The 19,627-nt window shown below is 38.9% G+C and overlaps 1 protein-coding gene across 17 annotated transcripts in view; it reads right to left on the bottom strand.

Moving 5' to 3' along the window:
• Positions 1-19,627, bottom strand: part of DMD (dystrophin) — a 2,761,517-nt gene that overhangs the window by 793,832 nt on the left and 1,948,058 nt on the right. The gene's annotated exons all lie outside the window — the stretch shown is intronic.

Raw genomic sequence — 19,627 nt, 5'->3', positions numbered from 1 at the left:
AGAACATGATATAGAGAGAAGAGGTATAATAGTTGCAGGGAGAGACTGAAATTACAACCTTTAATGCAGACGGACGCGCAAAAACCTTGTCTACATGTTTGATAACTCATATACATTTTATACTCCAATATTTTTCCAATGCATAGAGATTTCTGCAAATATACCTTAGAATAACCAAAACACCCGAAAGAAGCTTACAGGTCTAATTTTTTTGTTTGTATACTTAATGATTTATTGATGTGTCTCTATTCAATATGATGCCATCTCTTCTCCTTTTCTAGGGAAGCGTAGGCAGTAGGAAAATAGGCAGACTCTGTTGCCCAAGTCGTTCTTATCTGCTGTCAAGTTCTATATTTCTATGAAGCTTGAAGCCCTATTCAAATGACAAGGTGACCACTTCACAGCATATTAAATAAAAAGCCATAAAGATTAAAGAAATGCGTCCCATTTGACTGTTTCAGGTTTCAATTGTCCCCAGACTGTGACACAGGGTTTAGGTTTTTACATATGTTGTCATGAGCTGAACTGATTCCAACGACAATAAAATAATACATTTAGTGCTTAGCTGGGCTTCAATTATTCTATGAAAATGAGTTGCCTTGTATTGAACCTTCTCAATACTGGATGGAAACCGTGTTCAAGCAATCACCTTCAGCTGTAAGATTTATGTGCAACCTGTGCACTGCTGGATAGGAGGACATTGCTTAATGCCCACAATGAAGCCCCTTAGCTCTGCAGGTTTTACAGGATGTCAGAAGAATTGCAATCAAACAGAACACTAAGGCTCCTGCTCATTATCCTGTGAAATAATTTCTCCATGTCTCTGTAAGGATTTAGCTTAATTGGAATTAGTGGGGTTGAATTTTTGATTATGAATGCACCATGTTCCACAGCTCAGCACTGTACAACGGAGGTCCCAGACAATAACATGGATAACAACAGATGAGCATCAATTTACACACCACAATAGATCAAGAGGTCCTGTGTCTGCTCCAAGAATCTTACAATATTCCTGGGCAAGGGGCAGAAAGCTTCACAGCATATGGAATAGAGGCATGAAATCTCATGTTAAAATCTGAAGCAACAGGGGAAATAATGGGATGACTGTGGCAGAAAAGAAATAATGGGATGACTGTGGCAGAAAAGCAGGCTTCACGAAAACCTGGTTCATATATCATTTCAAAAGCATGGATACATAAATGATAAACCAACAAACCCACACATTTATATTTTGCTTTTTGGAAAATAAATAACATGTATTTCTTTAATAGCAATGTATGCTATTAAATGGCAACAGTTAAAAATAATAATATATGCATACACAAGCACCCATCATATATATTATATACATCATTTTAACAAAGGAGTGAAAAAATATAGTAAATGACTTTTCCTTTATAGGATTTCAGCAGCTTACACATTTTTAATGTAACTGCTATGGATGAGATTCATAACAAAGGCAATAAAAATCCCATTCCCCCAGGAGTTACATTTTAAGAATACACCGGCCCTATTTGATTGTGGGACCATGAGGTACTATTGGTAATGAATGCCATCATACTAATCCCCAACAATGAGTTATTTACAGAACAGACAGAGAGTGCATCTAAATCTGCCTGACAGCAAAGCAATGAACGTTTCCTTGACAACCACCAGTACGGCAAGAGAGAAAAGAAGCAAGTCATGGAAATGAGGACATATATGTTTTTCATTTTGGGAATGATTTGCTTTCCATGATAAAATAAAAATGAGTTTTAAGCCAGCTTTAAATGAGATTGGATTCCTTTACAATCCGGCAAATAGGTGGTGTATATTTGTTTCATAGTCTTCCCTTGTCTCATTCTTATGACAGGCAAAACCGTAACTAAAATAACTTCAATTGCTCCGCTCCTAGAAAAATGCTCTTGGAGATCTGTTTTTATGAACTCCAATGTGCAAAACTGCACTGAACCTTTATAAACCACATCTCACCACTCCAGATACTAAGGGCCTCATGCAGAGAGCAGCGCTAACAGGGAAAGCGGCATGTTTTGGCGAATTCTGCCTTGAGAAAGGCAGATAATGGCAAGTTTTAAAAAAAGCACCAATTTTTTTTTTTTTTCTTGAAATTCGCCGCGCGGCTGGAAAGATCCTAATCTCTCCAGTGTTTAAAACGGCCGTATGCAGAGAGCCGCGAACGCCATCTAGTGGCTGTTCGCGCCAAAAAAATGGCGCGATTTTCAACATTTTTCCTCTCCACTATGAAGCTGGCGCTCCGCGGCCGGTGGAGGAGAAAAAAAAAAAAAAAGATTCTTTCCCACTAGTTTCAACAGCGCTCATAGCGCTCATAGCGCTGGTTGAAACTCTCCATATGCAGAAAGGATTGTAAATGCAGTTTTATGCCCTTTCTGCATATGGAGAAAAAAACTCTCCAATAAAGCTAAATTTTATTCCCCTCTCCAATTCTAAATAGCGCTGCTCTCTGCATGAGGCCCTATATGTGAATATCAATAGCGTGCTGGAATATTAAAAACAGACTTGCATTCAGTTACATTCAAGGCAGAATGTTACAAATTAGTATATTTTTGTATCCAGAAAGGTGGGGCACATAGAGGTTCATAAATGTACTGAATATGTAGGCACCTAGCAATAATATATCAACACATGTGCCCTCAATAGGCATGTTAGTGTTAGTAGACTATCACACATTACATTACATATAGTGCCTTATTTGTTGATCACAGGTGATATACTACATAATTTTGCATGCAGAGTGAGGTCTTTCTCCTAATTCCATGTTGCATTCACCAACATGGCATTTCTTCTCAGTGTAATAGAAAAGATCGGAGAGATTTACAGTACATACCCTTTGAACTATACTATTTTAAAAGGGTCAAGGAAGTGCTGTAAGAGTCACATGATGTGCAAATCCAGCATTAACTGTCCTGTAGAGGTGATTACTGGAGCCCCGTACTCAAGGCAAAGGTGCTACAATTCCCACCAAAATAAAGTGCACCAGGTTGTGTATGACGGAAAAATCTCTCTCTCTCTCTCTCTCTCTCTCTCTCTCTCTCTCTCTCTCTCTCTCTCTCTCTCCTCTCTCTCTCTCTCTCTCTCTCTCTCTCTCTCTCTCTCTCTCTCTCTCTCTCTCTCTCTCTCTCTCTCTCTCTCTCTCTCTCTCTCTCTCTCTCTCCTCTCTCTCTCTCTCTCTCTCTCTCTCTCTCTCTCTCTCTCTCTCTCTCTCTCTCTCTCTCTCTCTCTCTCTCTCTCTCTCTCTCTCTCTCTCTCTCTCTCTCTCTCTCTCTCCTTGATAAAGGACCTTGTACGGTCTGAAACATTGCTGTCAATTTTTGTCCCTGCTTTGATGCATTCAGTAAATATGTTCTACATGTTCTACATTTTCAACATCGGGGTGCTGTGGACTACTTTTTCTCCTTTATATGATATCCTGATATGGTTGAAACACAGCATGGTACTAGCAAAGCAAGTACAGACCACTCACAGACATGTTTTAACCTTGATGGGTATCATCAGTGTGAGGTTGGTTTATACTTGCTTTGAAATATTTCTAGGCTGGGTAGGTTTACCATACATTTTAAGTTATGGTGGGTGAAAAGGCGACAGAAAACCTTCACCGTTAGCATATAGCCAATAAAGAATATCACTTGTGAACACATTCACATGTCTTAGACAGGTCTGCAACCCTGCCTTTTAACCATTATCACCTCGAATACAGTACTCCCACTGCAGCAAGGGATTCTGGGAAATGACACGCAAATGACCACACAATGTGTCACCTTTTGCCTGGAATATCCATTCACATGTCATTTCCCAAAATCCCTTGCTGCAGTGGGAGCACTGTATGCGAGGTGATAATGGTTGAAAGGCAGGGTTGCAGACCTGTCTAAGACATGTGAATGTGCTCACAAGTGATATTCTTTATTGGCTATATGCTAACGGTGGAGGCTTTCTGTCGCCTATTTCACCCACTCCTCCCCCCTTGAAGAAGCGCCAAGAGGCGTGAAACGATCGTCGGTGTAGGCGACGCGCTAACTAATGACGTCAGCCGGTTGCTGTTCTGGAGTTTGAGACGGAGCGCGAGTGAATGCCAGTGACCCTGCAGCTGACTGGTTGTATAACACGATTGGGTTTCAATGCGCACCACACTAATTGTGCACAATTTAGGCAATGATTTGATTAGATTCTATTGCGAGGAGCACATACTGTAACATGGGATCATTATTGCATAGCATGTGGTGACGCTCTATGGGTATTTTGGGCTTATTAAAGCCGGTTTACCTTGTTTGTCAAGACTCAGCACGGGAGGCATATTATAGCCTGCCCGCGCGGACATTCAAACCATCAGCTGTTGGTGATACAAATAGACGCATACGATTGAGCTTTATTATTGTATGATTATAACATCTATTCATATCAGAGAGTGTACCTATTTTAGGCACCCATATGCGCTATCTACCATACCATATTGCACGCTGGCATACTCCGTTGTCACCTTCATTAGAGCACCTTTTAGGTGATTTTATATATAAGTTAAATTTATAAATATATGTTTTATGTATTTTCATTAGAAGAGTTAATTAGTATTTAATAAAAGATTTTTTGTTTTGTATTTTAAAAACCTTCTGGTATCCTATATGGTTTGGAAATTTGTTTCTATCTACTCAGCAGATATAATTTTAAGTTGAGTGCAAATCTATGGGATTTCTTTTCTGTGGTTGTTCTTGGACCATCCTATATATAGAGTGTTTCTATTTCCCGTGCACCACTTAGAATATACAACACTTATGTATGTTGAATATTAAGGTTGAGCAGTGGTTTTCTATCTCCTATGCTATATATATATATATATATATATGAACAACAAAAAAAGAAAGCGCCCGATCCTAGTGCAGCATGAAAAAATACAATTTAATAAAAATGAATAAAACCAACAAATGCGAACTCACAAACACAGGATAAATAAAAGCATATAATGAGTATACTCATTCGCCAACCGCCCACGATGTGCCACGATGATCCCCTGATGAAATCACTTTATGTGAAGAAACGCGTAGGGAAGAGCGTTTTTCAGCTGCTGTCACACTGTGATACACAATTCTACTCTATCCTCACTGCCCACCTCATTACGGACTGCCTTTGGGAGTGCAGAGAGACTTCTCTGATCAGCCCCTGCATCGCGGGGTCACGGACTGCAGACCTCACATCCGGAATACACTAACATTGTGGAGGACTTCCGGGTCACATTGTGGTGAACTGTTTCCTGTATCCCCTGCTGGATGTCGGTTCAGAAGAGCTGAGAAAACCTAGACAGAGAGAGGGCGCGCCATCCAAGGCACATCGTGGGCGGTTGGCGAATGAGTATACTCATTATATGCTTTTATTTATCCTGTGTTTGTGAGTTCGCATTTGTTGGTTTTATTCATTTTTATTAAATTGTATTTTTTCATGCTGCACTAGGATCGGGCGCTTTCTTTTCTTGTTGTTCACAGATTTCTGGGAGTTCGTTGGTCCTTGATGAGAGCAGCCAGATCCTAGCATGGACCCTTGGTTTGGTTGATATATTTTTATATTTTTCATATTTTTTCATTTTTATTTTTATTTTATTTTTGACACACTTAGTGTCATTTTTTTCGTATTTTTCCATTCATCATTATTTAGTATCATCCAGGAGGGATTCATTAGTGCAGTAGTCATAACCACCAACACATGCTATTTTTTTATATTTGTATTGTTCACTGGCATATATTTGTGTTCACAGCAGCTTTTTAAACATTGGCACTCAGCATTTTATTATAACATATTGCATGCATTTTTATTAGTGTGAGTCAATCATCCATATTATTGTTGCATTCACCCTTGCCATTCACCTTTGCTATATCCACTTAATACAATCAATTGGTAATCAGTCTGAGTTTACACCTGAGGAGCGCAGTCTATTCTTTGTTTGTTATATATATATATATATATATATATATATATATATATAAAGCAAGCAGTCAGCACTCTAATGTAAGGCAAAAGGCAGTTGCTAGTCCCATAGGAATCCACATAACATACGAACCAGCCCAAAGACCAGTAAAGAGACAGCAACCAACGAGGGATAATCCAAAATAATCTGTATTGAGATAAACAGATACACGAAAGCCAACGTTTCGGCCCTGAGGAAGGTCTCCATGTGAGACCGAAACGTTGGCTTTCGTGAATCTGTTTATCTCAATACAGATTATTTTGGATTATCCCTCGTTGGTTGCTGTCTCTTTACTGGTCTTTGGGCTGGTTCGTATGATATATATATATATATATATATATATATATATATATACACACACAAACACACATTTGGAATAGCCAGCCAAATTCCATTCAGATACAGTACAGTATGGTGTTATCCAGATTTTGTTAAAATCTGCTATGTTGCTCTAAAAGTAGAATAACAAGGTATAAAGTGTAAAATGTTCTCAAAATGTACAGTACCCATACATACAGCAGTCATAAAATCAAGTTTAATATTATTAGACAATATTCCAGGAATATGTGGCTTAGAAAGATGAGGCATACAAAATTCATAGGAAAATGCAAAAATCATGAAACCCCAACAAAAATATCACTACAGCTGTTGACATTTGAGATAAGAAGCAATCGCAAGGCATCTGAGACATACTGTATTCAAGATTAGCACTTTATGCACAAGTTAATTAAAATAAATTAACTGCCATTTTAGTAACTCCATAATTGAAAAGATACAAGCTCTGTGTATGAAAACGGTAGATAATTTGAAAAAAATATCAGTGAGGTCATTATATAATAGCACTTTTCATTAGATTACATTTTGTATGATAACTGATATAAAAGGCTTTTTAAAAGCATAACTAAGATTTGCATAATTTTTACTGTAAAAGCTATTATGTTTTCAGCATTTTTTACAGTAGATATGCTTGGTTCTTTTTGGTATTTATTTTGATTGCTTTTAGAAATGAAATATAAAATATGTATTATTGATGTATACTGTATTCCAAATATGGTTTTAGCATAACGTTGTTCCAGCAATATATTTGGATGCATTGTTTTCATTTCCATTGATTTCTAACATAGGTATGTGACCAAAAAAAATGTTTGCAATATTTCCTACAAAACATACGTGTTCCAACGTCATTTTCGGTTTGTTCATAGTTAACATGTAGAGAATGAAACATTAGTAATATAGAAATAAGTGTAAGAAGTCAATTAGCACTTTGTACAAAAAATTCCTGGATACATCTTATGTTTTCGTCATGCACAAGAATTTATAAACCAAAATGATAATCCTCTCAACATAGGCGAGGGTTACTCCAGTCCTCAAGAACCCCCAAGAGGTCAGTTTTTAAGGCTATCCATGCAGCAGCACAGTTGACTCAATCAAAATTACTAAGCCACTGATTGAGTCACCTGTGCTGAAGCAGGGATATCCTTAAAACCTGACCAGTTTGGGGTTCTTGAGGAGTGGAGTTGAGCCCCCCTGGACTAGATTATCTTACATCGTATCTGGAGATGGGTTGAATTTTTTGGGCGGATTTGGATCCGCAGCAGATTGACCAGATTCTTTGGTCCGTGGATTTCATTTGATCAATCTCAAAAGAGGCGATTCACGTTTTGCGGATTTTTTGTATTATTATCACCAATACACTCCACGGATTCCGCAACACGTGGACGGATTTCTAGAATCCAATCCGCGGATTCAGCAATCCGTTGGCGGATTCTTAAGAATTTCCTAAGAATCCGCCATCGGATTGCTGAATCCGTGGATTGGATTCTACAAATCTGTCCATGAGTTGTATCCAATGGCAGATTTTTATGAATCCATGGGGATTGAATCTGCTCAAATAGATTTGCAGATTTTATACCGTGAAAATGATTTTGGGGGTAAAATCGGTAAAATCCGGAAAATGGATTTGGGTGGATTCATTCCTTTTTTACCGTAGCACTGTCCGCTGCCAACTCATACCTGTGCATTAGGTCCTTGGAATTTTAACATTGGAAATGTTACATTTCACAATTTGGAAACTGCTTGTGAGGGAAATGTCATAAGGAATATTGTCACTTTAGTTCATCAAAAGATAGCATCATTTCATAAAAACATATTTAAAAGGTTTATCATAAACTTAAGAAATAAGAACAGAAGGCCCCCTTGTATCTTATTTTCTTTAACAAGCATATGGTAGTTGAAGTTTATAAATAAATACAGTGTCAATCTTTACTACTCTCTGCTATCATAATTTAATTAGTAGGTTACAGCAAGGTCTGGGTTATGCCTAGAGGGAATACTTTTCTAACATACTGTACAAATAGTCTCTGGACAAAAAGTTAGGTTTCCAAACACAGAATATATCACTTTATCATATACACTATAAAATCCCCTCTCAAAAGGGGGATATATAGGGTAGTATACAGTTAATAAAGCAGAAACGTTCAATCTTCTGAATAGAACTTAAGAGAATATGTTTGTGAGGATCAGGCGCGGGCGTTGCCCGCGTCGGCAGCATCAGCAGCAGACTCCGCTCCAGACTTTGATGCAAACTGACTGCTGTTATCACTCGTCACTACCTGCTGTGCTGAGCTCTCTCAGCAACAAATCAAAAGACTGATTCTTGCAGCAGCTCCTGCTGCTGCACTCCTTTATGATTGGTTTATCTCACTTTATATGCTCAGCCAGTGCTGCTGCAAATTGGCTGAGCATAGTTGCTGTCTTCCTGTGACGTTGTGCTAGTCGCAAACACTTTACTCTTGCCTTGCCTTGTCTTGCCTTCTTCGCTGTCCTTTATCTTTCAGTTCTATGGAAACCATGGCTACCTCTCAACGATCCTGTCTCTCTCTAACCCTCGACCATGGCTAGTGACCCCAACGATCCATTCTTCCTTCTCCAACCCTGACCTGGCTATCCACGACCACGACTCTGCATTCCAGACGCAACCTCGCGGCCTCAGGTTGGTGTTTCTGTATCCCCACCTCGGCTTCGCGGTCCAGTTTGTGGCGGGCACCCATTACAATGTTGTATGTTATCCATACAGAAGATGAATGGTCATTAATAAATTATAATGGCTATTATTTTTCAGTGGATGACTCTTCTTTCTTCTTGACACAAATATCCAATAAAAAGTTGAGTTGGAAACAATAAAAATGATGGAACCTTGACAACAACAAAAAGAATCCTGAACTAATTTATTGGTATTCTTTTTTTTATCTCTCAAATTTTTATTGAAATTTTGGAAGGAAGGGATATAGAAAATAAAACGCGGGTGCGGGGAGCAAGGGTTGGGAGAGGAACGGGATACTCCAACCAAATACACATTTCCAATCAATGACAATTAAGGGTGTATGACACAGTTGAAGGGTATCTTAAGAAATCTAAATACTAACAGTGATTTGGGTGTCACATTATCATCTACTATAAGTTATCATAGACTACCACTCTTACTTATGAATCCATGGGTCCCATGTCTTGTGGAACCTTTTACATTTAGTGATTTAAAAAGACAGACAATCTCTCCATAAGCCTAACCTCATCCACCCTGTGGATTACAGCACTCTTTAATTTATCTGTGTTCTATACAGTATGCATGCACATATACTGTCGATATTTTTTTACTGTCTTTTTAAGTTACTATAATCATTTATCCGAAAATGTCTAGTCTATAAAGTAGTTTAAAAGCAACAAATTGTAGTTAATTCAATGTATGTTATCTCAAATGATAAGATAGATATCATCGATAAATTATTCTGCAAATATATGAGCTTTCTGTTCCTACATTCTTTACAACTATATGCTTTAGAAGGCTCAGCAAACTGTAAAATGCTAGCACAGAGAAATTTGTTAGCGGTGGATTTATGTAACAAAGTACATGTGCTTATATTACTTTCTCAGATCCCAAAATAGCAATGTAAATTTTAGATGGAAAAATTGATATGAACTCAGACGTAATTTTGCTTCCAAAATGAATTTCTACTCTGATAGTTTCTAATAATTGCTGAAGGCTGTAACCGTATATAAGGCTTCTTGGCCAATTATCAAATCACTCTATTAAACATTATTCTCTTTTGCAGTCAAGCAATACAGTGAGGTAATAGACTTTTTTGTTTGTTTGTCTATAAATTAAAGTTGTCATTGCACACAGAAAGACAATGCAAAAACTATTATAACAAAGGAATCATATAGTATTTATAAGATTAGTATTTTTCAACAAACGGAAAATGAAAGTACTTCACAGTACCAGAGTACTATGCCTAAATAATTAAATACTCCTACATATTGTTTACAAAGATAAAATACACTGAAGACAAAAACATAGAGTACTATTTATTACGTTCCACACTCAGTGTATTGCCATTATACAGAAAAAAAGGCATTTTAAACATATCTCTCAACATCAATGTATTAAACTGCTTTGTCTGACTTCCGTCCGCTTGCAATTGGGAGACGCTGTAATATGCAAATATATGGTCACATGTCTCTGAAGACAATCAAATGTAGAAATCTACAAATAAAACTGGCTCATATCATGGTTTGTGTTCAGTCCCATTATCGGTCAGTATTATTCAGGTCAGGTATTGTTGGTCGGTGTTAAGAAGTAATTATGCCTGAACAATGTCAACAAAAGTGTGCAGGTTCTTATTTCAAAGCTCAAAACATCAAATAAGCTACCCACCGTATACGTGAGTGCTAAGCATTGTCTGCAAACACCCAGATGATGGTTATCACTCACATTTAGGTGTGGGGCATATTTATTAACCCTTTGGGTACCACAACACATAGCTACTGTTCCATGTCACAAAGTCTGGCACACTAGGGGCTTCATCATGTAGGAGCGATGTCATGGGCTTTTTGCTGGTTCTGTACGGGAGACCGTGCTCATTGCTCCTGTGGCACTAAACGAAAGAGTAGAAACCCTGCTTGTCCGTATAAATGTCACTTCATGAACAACCAAGTGTTATGTAACATAATGAAGAGTTATTGAATACATGTTATCATGTTGACATTATACTGTTTATATGTATATTGTGCCCATTACGTACTGTATGCAATGTTTTACAAAACAGACTTTAGAGTACAGAGAGATATGATAAGAGCATTTAACACATGATAGGAAAATGAAATGCTTCTGTCATCTTCAAGATAATGTAGAGGCAGCAGTAGTGCTCGTTCCATAAGGGTTTATAGTTTGCATAAATTTCTATAACAATTGTTGGTCCAATAAAAGGTATCATACCACCCACTCCCTCTTCCTCCTGTGTTACTACATGGAAGACAGGACCAACACGGCTACCGAGCTTTCTTTGCTATAAGACTGATACAAATCAAATATTGTTCCCTATCATAATCATATTTCATCAATTTTATCTCAAGAATTTATTTTTGAGTTCTAAGCATGTATTAAACTTGTGGTTTAAATTACTTGGGTAAATTTGTAAAACTCTATATTACTTATCAGCCATACAAATACCCTGTATGTCTTAATTGTTCAAACTTTTCAGAATATTTGTTTGGTACTTAAAAAAAATTAGTAGAAATATGTTTTGGAATACAAAGGTGAGTTTGCAACAGGCTTCTGTATCATTCTCCACGGTTTAATTAGAGTTTTCAATAGGCACTGATTATTTATTTGAACAGTACCTTGTGCTACAATTGAATTCACTCTTAAGATCATCCTACGAAAAAATAAATGTCAGCAATGATATATTTAGATTTTCGTCTGAAAACAACTTTAAATCATATGAATCACTATTGTAACCGACATTAAATTTTGTTTTGAATATACATATTAGTTTATACAGTATTCAAAATGATAGATAGATAGATTGATAGATAGATAGATAGATAGATAGATAGATAGATAGATAGATAGATAGATAGATAGATAGATAGATACAGAGAGAGAGAGTGTGATACGAGAGATCCATCCATCCAATCTATCTATCTATCTATCTATCTATCTATCTATCTATCTATCTATCTATCTATCTATCTATCTATCTATCTATCTATCTATCTATACAGGTGCAGCAGGTTTCATTGTTTCCTCTGGTGTGCTACGGTGAGACATTCTGTACCAACTCTGTCACTGACTCACTGCAATAATATGCGGGGGGAACAATGTCACGTGTCACATTTGTACATACATATTTATTTTTCAAAATCAAGAAAAAGTTGTCATTTAAAAATGATTTGTACAGAAAGCTGCTCATTTATTTAGGTGATCAGTGATGACATCAAGTGAACCAAGTGGCAGCTAAAGTGTTGCTGTGTTCATGAATTGTCTGTTTTATCCAATCATCTCCATTAAATTGTGCATTTACATTTCATCGTCCCGTGCTCTGAAATAATGTTCTATTTTATCAAATCCTCTGTGTAAGTCTTTAATCCTTTTGAAGTATTGTTCTATACCATTAATCTACTTTTACAGGATTGCAGCCATTCCTCAGCTCCTCTCTTTGAAGTGAATTAGAAAAAAAATTAAAGCATTACTATTTACGCTATGTACTGTAGACAGGAATCAAGCTCATGGGCATTTCATGGCAGGCGATGTCCTGCTGAGGGAATTATTACTATTATACTGTAGCTACATTTTTATATTTTTCATTAATGAAAATAGTTTAAAAAAATTAGTCTTCAGCTCCTCCCAGATGTCTCTTCCCATGCACCTGCCCCTGGATGACCTCCCCCGCCACCTACCTCTACCCCTGGGGAGGATAACCCACCACTGGGACGATCGTCCCACACCTCTCTGTATGAACCCCCCAGCGGATGAACTCAACGCTCCCACTGGATGATCCCCCACTCCTACCAGATGAACTGCCCTTGCTCCTCCATAATAATTTCCACTTCCCCCTCGCCGGATAATCTCCCTACACCTCGCTCCTCCTGCATAATCTCCCACAAACTTCCCCAGACTGTTGATGGACCTGCTGGAAACACTAGCATGTAAGTAATAACATTCCCGAACTCTGATTTGTCAAGGTGTCAAAAATTCCATGCAATGTTGGTTATCATAGGTGTAGTAGGGTAGTCCTCCTCACCTTTGGGAGAGTTGTTCAGCTCCGCCGACAGACTCTGCGGAGTTGCTTAAGCCATGTTGTGGTTGGGAGGGCTGGGAGGATAGAACATTGCCTTGGCTATGTGGAGGTACGGCGGCCATTTCGCAATTGTCACAGACTGGAAACAGAAGAACAGGATATCCTCTGGTGAAGCAGGATATCCTGGGGGACTGGAGACTGCGAGGTCAGAGCTGCCCACGCTGTGGAAGGAGAAGGACTGCCTATGGCTAGGACAGAGTGTAGAGGGAGAGGGGGGTTGGCCTGGTATTAAAGGGGTTGCACCCCATATGGCCACCCCCTGACCTCACCAGGGAGGCAAGGGGTTAACTTGACTGCGGTCCAGGAATGTGGCTTACGCCTTGTCATGTCAGGAAACTGTATGTTCCCCTGTTCCCATGTTTTATTATAATCCTGTATTTTAATGTTTTAAAGTGCATTTCTGTATCTCCAGTTCTGGAGGTCACAGAGAGTTGATATTTGGCCAATATGTGGAGTCACTGTAGGCATTAAAAACTGGCAAATTTCGACCCACTGAGCCCACCAGAATGGAACTTATTAATATGTGTAGATATTAAAGAGTATATGTATGGTATTTTGGATCTGCTCTGAAAAATGCAGACTCCATCTGCTATGCTAAATAGGTCAGGAAGGGCAGCCGGATGATTGAGCCTAAGTACTAATCAACAGACCAAGTACTAATCAACAGACTCTGCCACTCTAATTGTTACCTGAGGGCGGAGAATCATCAAACTGGAGTGGTTTGTAAGTGTTATGTCTACACCTACAAACAATGCAGATCCTACCAGATACTTAATTTGGTAGACTGGTCGTCGCCCCTGATTTCATTATGGGGCTACAGAAATAAGATCCTCAGAGTCCCAGTACACATGGGCTAACTAGCTAGGGGGCATGGTTTAATCTGTGTCTCCACGTTAGGGATTGGATACAGATAATTGTTCACCAATAGTCTGTATTCAATGTTAAGAATAGGGTTACACAGGTATATAAACTGTGTCAACCCTACAGTTTTTAGTTGTGCTTCTGATTCCACCTGGAATGTCACCGGATTGCTGGAGAATTGCTAGCTGATACTTCTCCATCCCCCAACCCTAAGTAAGTGTTACCTTCTTGTCTGTTAATTGTACTATATTGTTGTGTTCACCTTTTTTAAGGAATAAATATATTTTATTATATCTAAGCCTCGTTCAGTTCAACCCAGATATTTGGTGTTCATTATATCTTGTCATAAGCTACCGAGATACACCCCCAGGCCCCAGTTAGTCCCTGTTCCCCAAAGAGGAGTATTGTAGGCCGGCTAGAAGTCAGAGACCCCGCTGACAAATATTATTGTTTATCATTTCTGTGTGTTGTGGTTATTGCTGTATACCGTATGTTCCCGTGAAGAGCCATCCCACCTATGCTGGGATCCCCACAGGTGGAGGCACTGCACCTCGCAACTCCCAAGCTCTCAATCAGAGGAGGATTAGGCCTTGTGAAAGCCTGCATATTAGCACCATAACGTAGTAGCATGCAAATTCCCCTTGGGTGTGGGAGGTGGGGGGGTTAGGTGCTACTTAGGCTGATGAAGTAGTTCACTATGAAACGCATAGGATTGTTTATATTACATTGGACACTCTCCTGCAATACTACCAGCATCTTTCATCCACCTTGTGCTACCCACAAGACTTTCTTTTAGTTCACTGATCACTGGGGTGGCAGTTGTGGACCTACAGCATGTTGAGGTGACGTCAGAGTCCCAGTCTGTGAGTGTGGTGAGTCGGAGGCTTTGCTATTCCCAGACGGGCTTTGAGCTGAAGCAGATGGGACGGAGCAGGAGAGATTTGTTTCCATGTGTCTCTTCATTGTAACCTTTACTGGGTACTGTGTGACTGATTAACTTGCCAGTGTTGATTGGCTGCCCTTGCTGCTACTGAATATACAGGACCGGTAGCAGTGTAAGCTGAAGGAGACTCACAAAGCAAGTTCCTATCTTCAAGAGTGGTAACATGTACCCTGAACATGCCCTGCGTATACTGTATGATTAATCTTTCTTGTACGTGCAATCATTTACACTTGATTATTGTCACAATATAATTACTTTTTTTACGCTATGAGAGTACTGCGCTTTGTTCTTTTTCTGTTTTACATAGGCTAAAGATGTTAAATTCCAGGCATTATTGAAATCCCTGCTCTCTGAGCATTATCCATTATCCATTAAGTAATAGCCCGGAATTTTTGTGACACTGACAAGTTTTTCATCCAATCAGCTTTCAGTTCTCATCCACATAGAGTGAGAACAGCTCTCAGTCAGGTTAGGTGATTGGACAGGAGACAGCAGCAAGGCACTGACTCCTCCCCCACCCTGCCTGCAGAGAGCTTTGCACAGGAGAGTGAGGAGAAAGGTATCTATGTGTCTGTTGTTTGTTTTGTGGGTCTAGAGGTGGGCAGAAGAGTGTATTATTGGTGTGTGTGTAGTGTGTGTTGTGTTGGTGTGTGTTTTGTGGGAGTAGAGTGGGCAGCAAAGTGTTTTGTTGGTGTGTGTCTCTACAGTGCGTGGTTTTACATGGGGCTACAGTGGGTGTAGAGGGGGGGCTGCTGGTGTTTGTTTGGTGGGTGTAGATTGTGGCAGCAGTCTGTTTTGTGTGTGTTTGCAGTGTGTTTTGTGGGTGTAGAGGGGGCCTGCAGTGTGTGTGTCTTCAATGGGTGTAGAGGGTGGAGGGCTGCAGAGTGTGTTTTTTTGGTGTATGTGTTTGCAGTTTTGTGGGTTTATAGGGGGGCTGCAGTTTTATTTGTGGGTGTAGAGGGGGGTTGCTGTGTGTGTATGTGTGTGTGTGTGTGAGTCTCCAGTGTGTGTTTTGTGAGTAGAGGGTGGAAGCGGGCTACGGAGTGTGTTTTGCGGGTGTAGAAGGGGAGAGGGCTGCAGAGTGTGTTTGTGTTTACAGAGGGGGATTGCAGTGTGTGTGTGTGTATGTGTGTGTGTGCATAGAGGGGGGGCTGCAGAGTGTGTGTGTGTATATAGAGGGTGCTGTGTGTATGTACAATTTCATTTTAATAAACGTGCAGTAAAAGCAAAAGAATGTTGACAATCATTCTGATAAAAATCAACATGACTACAAATGTGTGTATCTTTTTTATGAGAAATGTAAAAAAAAAAAAAAAATAAGCCTACATTTAGCTTATAATAGTAATAATCCCCTCAGAACAGGGCATTATTGGCCAGTAATGCCCTGTTCTGAGGGGATTATTACTTAATTACAGGCTAAAGATGTTAAATTCCGGGCATTATTGAAATCCCTGCTCTCTTATTGGTTAAAATTCCGGGCATTATCCATTCATTAACGTCCCGGAATTGTTGGCACCCGCCAAGTTTTTCAGCCAATCAACTTTCAGTTCGCATCCACACCGAGTGAGAACAGCTCTCAGGGGAGGTGATTGGACAGGAGGCAGCAGCAAGGCACTGACCCGTCCCCCACCCTGCCTGCATAGAGCTCCGCACAGGAGAGTGAGGAGAATGGTGTGTGTGTGTGTGTCTGCAGTGTGTTTTGTGGTTGTTAAGGGGGCCAGTAGAGTGGTTTATTGGTGTGTGTGTCTGCAGTGTGTGGGTTTACAGAGGGCCTGCAGAGTGTTTGTGGGGTTAGAGGAGGGCTTCTGGTGTGTGTGTTGTGGGTGTAGAGGGGGGCAGCAGTCTGTTTTTTTGGTGTGTGTGTGTGTCTGTCTGGCTGCAGTGTGTTTTATGGGTGTTGAAGGGAACTGCAGTGTGTGTCTTCAGTGGGTGTAGAGAGGGGAGGAGGGCTGCAGATTGTGTTTTGTTGGTGGAGTGGAAAGGGGCTGCTGTGTGTGTGGTGTGTGTGTGTCTGCTGTGTGTGTTTTGTGAGTGTAGCGGGGGATGAGGACTATAGAGTGTGTTTTGTGGGTGTAGAGGAGGGGGGCTGCGTGTGGGTAGGGGGGACTGCAGAGTGTGTTGGTGTATATAGAGGGGGTGCTACAGAGTGTGTGTGTTTGTGTGTATAGAAGGGGGGGCTGCAGAGTGTGTGTGTATATAGAGAGGGGATGTGTGTATGTACAGTTTCATTTTACTAAAGGTGCCGTAAAAGCAAAAGTATGTAGACGATCATGCTGATAAAAATCAATATGACTACAAAACTTTCTATCTTTTTTATTAATTTTTTTAAAAAAAGCCTACATTTAGCCTATAATACAGTAGTAATAATCCCCTCAGAACAGGGCATTAATGGCCAATAATGCCCTGGCTGGGTTAATGTCCCTGAGCTTCTCCTGAGACCTTCAACTCTTCCAGCCAGGGCATTTTTGGCCAGTAGTGCCCTGTTCTGAGGGGATTATTACTTAATTAATGTCCAAAATGTTATCCAATGAGAGCAGGGATTCTAGTAATGCCTACAATTTGGACGAGTTTATACTCTACAATTATAATTAGTCACTAGCAATTACAAGTGTAGCACTGAAATCTGGTAAATTACCAGTAACATTTACTGCTGCTACAAACGTTAAACCCGAGTCATATGAAAGAAACGTTTATACCAGTACTGTTTGCATTTCATGCAGCACAAGCAAAAAAATTATCTTTAGGGTTTAACGGGATCTCAGATTTTGAAATGTTGTTGTCACAAGAAGAAGGATACAAATAATGACCAAACTCAAGCTATAAAATAGTTGGATACAGCTCAATATTCTTTGCAATATTTGTAATAGGTAACTCCATAATATTCCTTATTGCTCCATACAACCACACCCCAAATTACAAGAGGAGCTAGGAGATAAATAAAACATCCTAACATACAGTATTTCCATTAGAGACAAATGTTCAAAATGTTTTCTTAAGTGTTCAACTTAAGCAATATCTTAAGTTAAGTATTTGTTCTTTTAAGCAATATCACATTAGCATGAAAGAAGGCAAACTTGTCTCTGCCAATAAAACATTGACAAATATACTAACATGTCAAGTAATATCACAGCGATTACTTGATTTACTATAATTAACATAGAGGACATGAACTATATTCTTTTATCTTAGATTTCAATCACAATCTTTCCAAATCCATTTTATGTCCAGACTGGTTAAGTAGGCAACTTGGATAACAGCCACATGTAATACTCAGGCTGAACCAGTTGTAACTAAACAAGCAGTCTCAACTACAATGCAACTCAACTGACTTGTCCTGGCAATACACACCAACACAGTGGTGTAATAGTTCAGTAAGTAAATATGTCTAAGATTACTAAACAGTATTAGCAGAGGACACATTAAAAAAAAAGTGTCTGAATGCACTTACTCCATCATGCTCTTATCATAACTTTTATGATGCATGAAGTAGATGTCTTGAAGGCTAAGGGGGATAAATGAAGAGAGTGCTTGTTCTGGCACCCAGCTTACTTTCTGATAATCTAGCTCATCCTTCTTGGCTGACACAAGACCAAGAATAACATTAAAGAGTAATAAACCCTTTCCTGCAAACCTCTTTTTCCATGGTTCACTGGCTCCAGGTCTAATCTATCAATCCATTTACAGCACATAAAAGGTAAGAAAGCCATTATAGCTCTGCTATGTGCCTTTGCAGGTGGTATATGACAAAAACTGGATTTATCACCAAAAGCTCCTGTATTTTTTGATAGGGCATCAAAGTACTAGATAGTCAACCAAACAAAAGATGGAGTAAAAAAAAAAAAAGGTCATATATTTAAAAAAATAAAAAAATAAAAAAAATAAAAAAAAACCTTCTTTCTTTAGTTTTATTAAGACATATTTTTTATTTTAGAATTACATCTGGGAACATCATTATTAAAACAGTGAAAATGCCAAAAAATATATATTTCGATGTTCTATCCATCAATTTATATATTTGACAAATTCCGGCTAACACACGGAGAAACACTTTCTTTTGATGTGAAAGTCTCACATTTATGGCATATAGATCTAAAAAGCAGCCACAAAACACTGTGCTCTAGGAATAGAAAGAGTCTTCTTTTATATTTCCCAAATGTTTTATTTTTATTTTATTTCTTTGATCTTTTGTTTTGATGGCTGTAGGCCACCAGTCTCTAAGACTAAAAGCCTGGCCGTAGCAGGAGGTATTTTCTCAGTATGTCACTAGCAAGGTCAAGGCCCAGATGGAACATATTTCTCTCCTATCATTGTCAGATTAAACGTAGTCACAATTCCATCCTCTTCTAACTCACAAAACGTCTCTTTGTAATGTACTGTTTTTGTGCAATTTGTGAATTAAAATACAGTTTGTACTTGAAAATATAATTTACGGTAAAAAAAAATGTGTTTTAATTAGAGACCATTAAATGGCTTAAGCAGCGTTGAGAACATGCCCCCTCCAATGAAGTTACAGAAGGCGGGCTGTTGGGGTAATCACCTTGCACTTGTGTTCCTAATGAACTGAAGTGTACGTGTATGTATATAGTAAAGTTACTAAAAAAAAATCTATTTTTAATGTCTTTAAAGGGCTTGAATCATTTTTTGATCAAAAAATTTAACTACTGTAAATGGCCCTTTTTGTTTTTAGTTTTTATGAAAATGTAGAAATTTCACAAATAA

The sequence above is a fragment of the Ascaphus truei genome, chromosome 3 (genome assembly GCF_040206685.1).
Source record: "Ascaphus truei isolate aAscTru1 chromosome 3, aAscTru1.hap1, whole genome shotgun sequence".
Classification (NCBI taxonomy): domain Eukaryota; kingdom Metazoa; phylum Chordata; class Amphibia; order Anura; family Ascaphidae; genus Ascaphus; species Ascaphus truei.
This window is presented reverse-complemented; position numbering and strand designations above follow the sequence as displayed.